We start from the raw sequence: 6068 nt of genomic DNA, 5'->3' as shown, positions 1-6068 counted from the left end.
ATTAACAGACCTCAAAATCGAAGAACTCAGAATTTTGATTGAATTGTACCAACAGAATAGGAGAGAAAATCTGATCCAGGATCTTGATTCTACTGCTCTGATACCATGATGAAATCGAACAAACAATGTGAACAAAGCTTGAGCAATACACAAACAATGGAGCTCATCAACTGTAAACTGAGTTGATGAGGAGAGAATAATTCTTTTATTACTAACTTGCTTAGAGTACAAGCTGATATTATGAAACGTAGTAAATAGAATAATGCTAAGGATAAAACTTATATAGTAGGAGCAATGATGTGCTGTCTCAACCAATCAGAAGAGAGGAGCTTGCTGACAACCAATCAGATATCAACTCACTAACAAACAAACTGCCATGTCAGCATGTCAGTTATGGAATTCAGTTACAAGAGGAATCATCCTGTGTGTGCGTATGCATGACTGCTACTGTGTGGCATCTCTGGTGCAACTATGTCAGGCTGTCCAACATACATATTAAAATTTAATTTTGATGGATTGGAACTACGTTTACAGATTGAAACATACTTTTACTGATTATGATTATTTAATGAAAACAAAGACCTTAGTATTAGTATTTTTAGGGAACTAAAATCCTATTACACTACTCTGAGGTTCAACATTAACCAACTCTGACCTCTTCTCTGCTAGTAACAGACAACAAGCGCTGAAACTTACAGAATCGTTTGCAGCAAAATCATCTTTTGTAGGCTCATTGTTGAAAATTCCTCTTGCTCCCAGCTACTGCTTAAGGTACTCCGGCAACTCTTTTACCCCATGTTTCTGATGTGATTCTCCAGCCAAATCAGAATTTTTATTGCTTACTTCTCCACCACCAAGACCTGATGTTCCTAAATCATCAAGAACGGATCATCAATTACACAGACAACTTTACTAGACCGAAAACATCGGAATAACAAGATTTTGAACTAGTCCTACTTGGTAGTACATCATTGGAATAAGCACCTCCACGTAGTACACCATAAGCATTACCTATCTCCAAGTAATCTGATAATCAAACGAGCAAACAAATTAAGAAAGCATGCAATACAAAGGTAAATAAAGGATTGTTAATACTATGACTTGTAAACATTCCAACATTGGCTCAGAGAAGCTAAAATCAACGAAAATATCACCACCACCACCATAAAATGTGAAGCAATTTGTATACAAGTGTCGAATCACTATGATAATATTATCAGAAAAGAATAAGCCTAAAGTCAACAAAATTTTGGCACAGATAATCTTAATTGTTACTTGTGGTAAAACCTTTTCTCCTCCTTCAATTCATTTCCTATTTCGAATTTGGCTTGTGTTTGAGATTTCTGAAGGTGATGAATCTCAGAATAGGTAAGCATGAATCTAACAATCAGGAGGTTCATTACAATCAAAACTTAATTCACTTAAAATGAACATAATATTAATGCAAGAAAATCATATTTTCATTCTTTTAATAAACCAACTAGTGTGTAGCCCGGGCGATGCCCCGATCGCTACATTGAATATTTAAAATTTTAGATCTTTTTCGAGCTCAATATTTGACGAAATGCATGTATACCATAAAGTGAAAAACACCAATTAAGTTTTTCAACTAAACAGACACACCGCGTCATTTATCATGCCAAATAATTTTTCTATTACATCTTCTTACAATTTGTATAATTTGTTTTCTAATGGAACTAAGTGCTTCAAATTAATAACACCAAATTAGACATAAGCAGCCATGCAAGGTATTTCTGTAGTTGATGCTTATGAGATTCATGACATCATGTTTCTTCATAGTTGTCATAATTCTTTATTTTTATTTTTTAAATATACCATAAAAAATAAAACATCAAATAAAAATTTAGTTGGTTTAGACTTCATGTTGACATTTATTTATAAATTAATGTGAAGAAATAAACCACAAGTGGTGGTTGGTTAAGATGGTAATGAAAATTATCATTCATACATGAGGTCTAGAGTTCAAACCTCAATGTATTGATTTTTGGTTATCCATGAAATAACATACCACTTGGTGAGTGAATGATGTGGCGTAAAGGGAAGAGTACTACATGACACATAGACGTTTTTCACAATGCCTTTTAATATATTAGTAGGAACACCTAATTTTAAGTCTTGACAAATAAAGTATTGGAAGGTCTAGACGTGTGTACTGTGTAGCCTTCCTCCGAAATAGTGGAACCTGCTAAAGGGGTTGTTGCAAACTCACCTGTATATTTTAATTTAAAAATTAAAATTATAAACATTCATCAATTTTTTTTATAAATAGTTTTTACTAAGTGTCTCTTTTCTCTCAAGATACTATTAGGGTTAGGTGTTATCTGATCTTCTTTGGGATATCTCTTCTTTGGGTTGCAGCCTTGCTAATTCTTTGCCATGGGATGGGGAATGCGTGACAGTGAGAGATGAACGTCGGACGAAGATAGTAATGAGTTCAACTCCATAGAATGGAAGGCATAGCTTAAAGTGGCATATGAGCCAAGTCAGCATCAACAATGGTGATGAGACTTTCTTCGATTGCACATCCAATCATACATAAAAAATGAAGACATGACTCGAGTGCTCGAGGTAAACATTTTAATTTTCTCCATCCTAATTTGGATTGGCGGTGATACACTGATACCACATTTCGAATCAATAAAAAGAAACAAAGAATTCAGAAATGGAAAATGAATTGTGAAACGTTTATAGATTTAAGGGTAAGGTTGTGTATATATGAACCTTCGGAGACTTGTGATCATTCTGATTCTTTTGTTGAATTATTGATATAGAATTATGATCAAAACATGGGTCAAAAGATAAAGTAAATATACTCTTTATCTTTATGTGTACAATGATATGAAAATGTTATGCTCCACCATTGAAGATAAACATGAGGAATGAAGAAAAGGGAATTGAAGTGTTGAACTGTAACGGACCTTAACGGTAGCATTAGACTGATAATGTACACATCCATGTCATAAAAAAAGCTTTCTATATTATTCTTTTATTAGTCCTTGCTTGCAGCGTTGATGGAAATTTTTTAAAACAGGGATTTGAATAAGGAGAAGTAAGAAATAAACCTTTCCTAGAAGAAGGGGGGCTTCCCTCTTTTTTCAGCCACTTTTGCTCGATGTTCTGCGCCAAGCTTCAGTAAATGCTCCTGTATATATCAAGAGGATGGACAATCAACAAACATATAGAAGGTTTAATTTCTAAAAGAATAAAAGATCCACAATTGAACATCAGCATTCAGCTGTCCTTGCAAGCAAAGGTTTTTGTGTTCCATATGAATAACCAACAGATTTGAGAGACCTTTATAGCACTTGGATCACATTGTTCTGATAAAACGTATTTCTTATCATCAAGCAGGGTGCTAGTTCCTCTGCCCTGTCTGAAGTAACAAAGCTAAAATATGTGAGAGCCATCTTTTAGCTGTACATTCTGCAGGTGTTTATGTTACAGAAGAACTGAAAATTAAGAATATAGGCAAACCTCTGACTTTGAAAAATCCTTTGGGTGGAAACTTCCTAATCAGTTAAGGAAAAAGATAAATTAATCACATTTCATACAGCAATGTAAAAGCTTAAAAAACACAAAGGCTTATCAGCAACATGCATATTTTCTCACGTAACACAGCAGCTTCAGACTTGCATAAACAAGTTAGAATATTCACAAAGTTCTACACTGCTAATAGGTTTACATTACTAACACTGGAAGTTAAAAAAAATAAAGAAGGAAAATTTTTCATTAATATAAGATGTTGATTTACAAAAACCTGAATGTCAAATACATCGTAAAGAACGGGGGGAGGTCAAATACATCGTAAATAGCAGAGGATTCAAGGCCCTGCTTATAACGTGACAAACTAGGGTAATGGCAGATGGGAGATCATTCGTAGGGTTAGTAAGTTGAAATACTAGAAATATCCATAGTACATGTAAGTCAGCTAAATTTTTCTGTCATCAAATTTCAATTTTATAGAACTTTACCTATCAACCCAATATATAAGGTGCCAAATAATGAAGGAAACTTTGCATATGAATGAAAAAATGAGCAGCCAAATTAAGATACGTTAAATAAATATGCTCTAATCTGATCAGAACTTAACTGATCAGAACCAAACTGATCATAAGTCATAACTGATCAGAACTGCATCTTCATTAAGGATGAATAAACCAAACATGATTACAAGGCCCGGAAAAGAAGACTGTTCCGGGTGTGGAACTGGGGGAGCCCTGCCTGGTGATGCTGCCCTGTCAGACAGAACGAACGTAAGCTAACCTCGGGGGTTTAACCGAGGAAACCCCCTCCGATGCCTAAGTCAGCGAATGAGATAATGTTCTAGAGAGAGAAAGTAGAGAGGGTTAAGAATTGTACTTGTATTGAACGTGTCCGCAAATGAATGGGGACGACAGTATTTATAGGCGTACTATTCAGTACTTTGGCCTATTCAGATGTTGCCGCGTGTACGCTAGTGATGTACTTGTTGTTTGTCCTTTTGCTTAACGACGTATCTATGTTGTCGTCTAGCAGGTCGTTTCCCCGCAGACCTGAGGGTCTGTGCGGTTCTTGAGAACTTGTGGTACTTTCAATAGGTACTTCCTGCGGTTGCTTTGCTTGATCTGTCTTATCAGATGTCCGATGGTCTGCTGTGACATGGATGGTCTGCTAGGTTACTTCTATTCCGTACAACTAGTCCCCAAGAGTAGGGCTGACTACTTGGAGTTAGACCTGCTCTTTCAGTGTTCTTTGGCTGCATCCTGTACAACTAGTCCCCAAGAGTAGGGCTGACTACTTGGAGTTAGACCTGCTCTTTCAGGTCATAACTTGCGCGATTGTCTGTACGTATCTTTTTTTTTTTTTTTTTTTTTTTTTTTTTTTTTTTTTTAAACCGTCGTGGTTTTACTGTAGTTAGCATTTGAAAGGAAAATAAACCGTCATGGTTTATTGCGCCCCACGTGTCCTTCATCCAGGTAGGTGACTCGAAGGGTCTTCAAATCTTGGCCGTTTATTTCTCCTTTTAAATACGGGTTTCAGTCACTTTCTTCTTCTCTCTCCTCTTTCTTACCTTCTTCATTTTCTTACTCTCCTCTAACTTCACTTTGCTTCGAACTTAATTTCGCCATTTTCCGAGTACTCTAACTCCAAGTTGTTTGCTTTCTTGTGTTTTCGTGTTATTCCGGTGATTGCGCATCCGCTGGTGGTGGTGTTTTCTTCTGAAATTGTCGAGGTTTTTTGGGTTCGCGTTTTTCTTCGAGGGTTTCTAGTCCGCCATTGTTGAACTTCTTTCTTCGCCCTTCTCTTTTCCAGGTAATTCTTTTGCTTTTTCTTTGCTGTTTTCTTTGGTTTTGCATGTACATTCAACTGTTTTAGTAGTTTTTGTGAGTTTTTTGTGGTATGTGTTCTTTGAATGAAATGTGGGAGTGTTTGTGTTTTTTGGCTTCGCCATTTCTGCGTTTCTTGGAGTTTTTCGTCTTCTTCTTCCTTTTCTCTTCTTTTATTTTTTTTTTTATTTTTACATTACATGTATATTTTTATGTCGTTTTGCTCTTTTTTCTCTGTCGTTTTGCCTTGACTTTTCTCCTTCTACCCTTTGTTTATTCTTCTTTCTCTCTTCTTTTTTCTTTCAGTCAACATGTCTGATACCTCTGATAGTGCCAACCCTAGTAGCCCTGGGTATATGAGCGATTCCTCCGAGCCATATTCTCCTTCTTCCCCTTCCTCTGTCTCTTTACCCTCTGATGAAGAGGCTAGGACAGTAGCAGAGAATAGGACTAAGTCTATGCATGATGTTATCTCTCGTTCTGAGCCTGCGGTGATATCTATCTCCAGTGGGTCTTCCTCTGGGGGTGTGTCCCCCGTTGCTGGCAGGGCTACGCCTGTTGTGTCAGGGCCTACTCCTGCCCTTCGTCAACGTCTTAGAGAACTGCGCCATGAACATTTGGCCAGTGCGGTTCGATTGAACCCTCCCCCTAATGCCCCTATTGGGCTAGACATCCAACCCCTGGCCGAAGTAGCTTGGTTGGACAGTTTTGATCAACTAGACGGGCCTTTTATTGGGAGTA

At 36.9% G+C, this 6068-nt stretch overlaps 1 long non-coding RNA gene across 2 annotated transcripts; it reads right to left on the bottom strand.

Moving 5' to 3' along the window:
* Positions 1–459: 459 nt before the first annotated feature.
* On the bottom strand, positions 460–4408 carry LOC130460942 (uncharacterized). 2 transcript variants are annotated; one of them, XR_008921177.1, is made up of 4 exons: positions 3316–3396; positions 3084–3163; positions 958–1026; positions 460–869 (listed from the first exon to the last, which is right to left on the bottom strand). It is a non-coding gene; the product is annotated as an uncharacterized lncRNA (long non-coding RNA). The 2 variants fall into 2 exon arrangements; XR_008921176.1 differs by having other exon boundaries at positions 3084–4408.
* Positions 4409–6068: the final 1660 nt, after the last annotated feature.

Source organism: Spinacia oleracea, chromosome 5 (assembly GCF_020520425.1).
Source record: "Spinacia oleracea cultivar Varoflay chromosome 5, BTI_SOV_V1, whole genome shotgun sequence".
In the NCBI taxonomy this organism is placed as follows: Eukaryota; Viridiplantae; Streptophyta; class Magnoliopsida; order Caryophyllales; family Amaranthaceae; genus Spinacia; species Spinacia oleracea.
The sequence above is the reverse complement of the archived record's forward strand: the minus strand, read 5'-3'. Positions and strand labels throughout refer to the sequence as shown.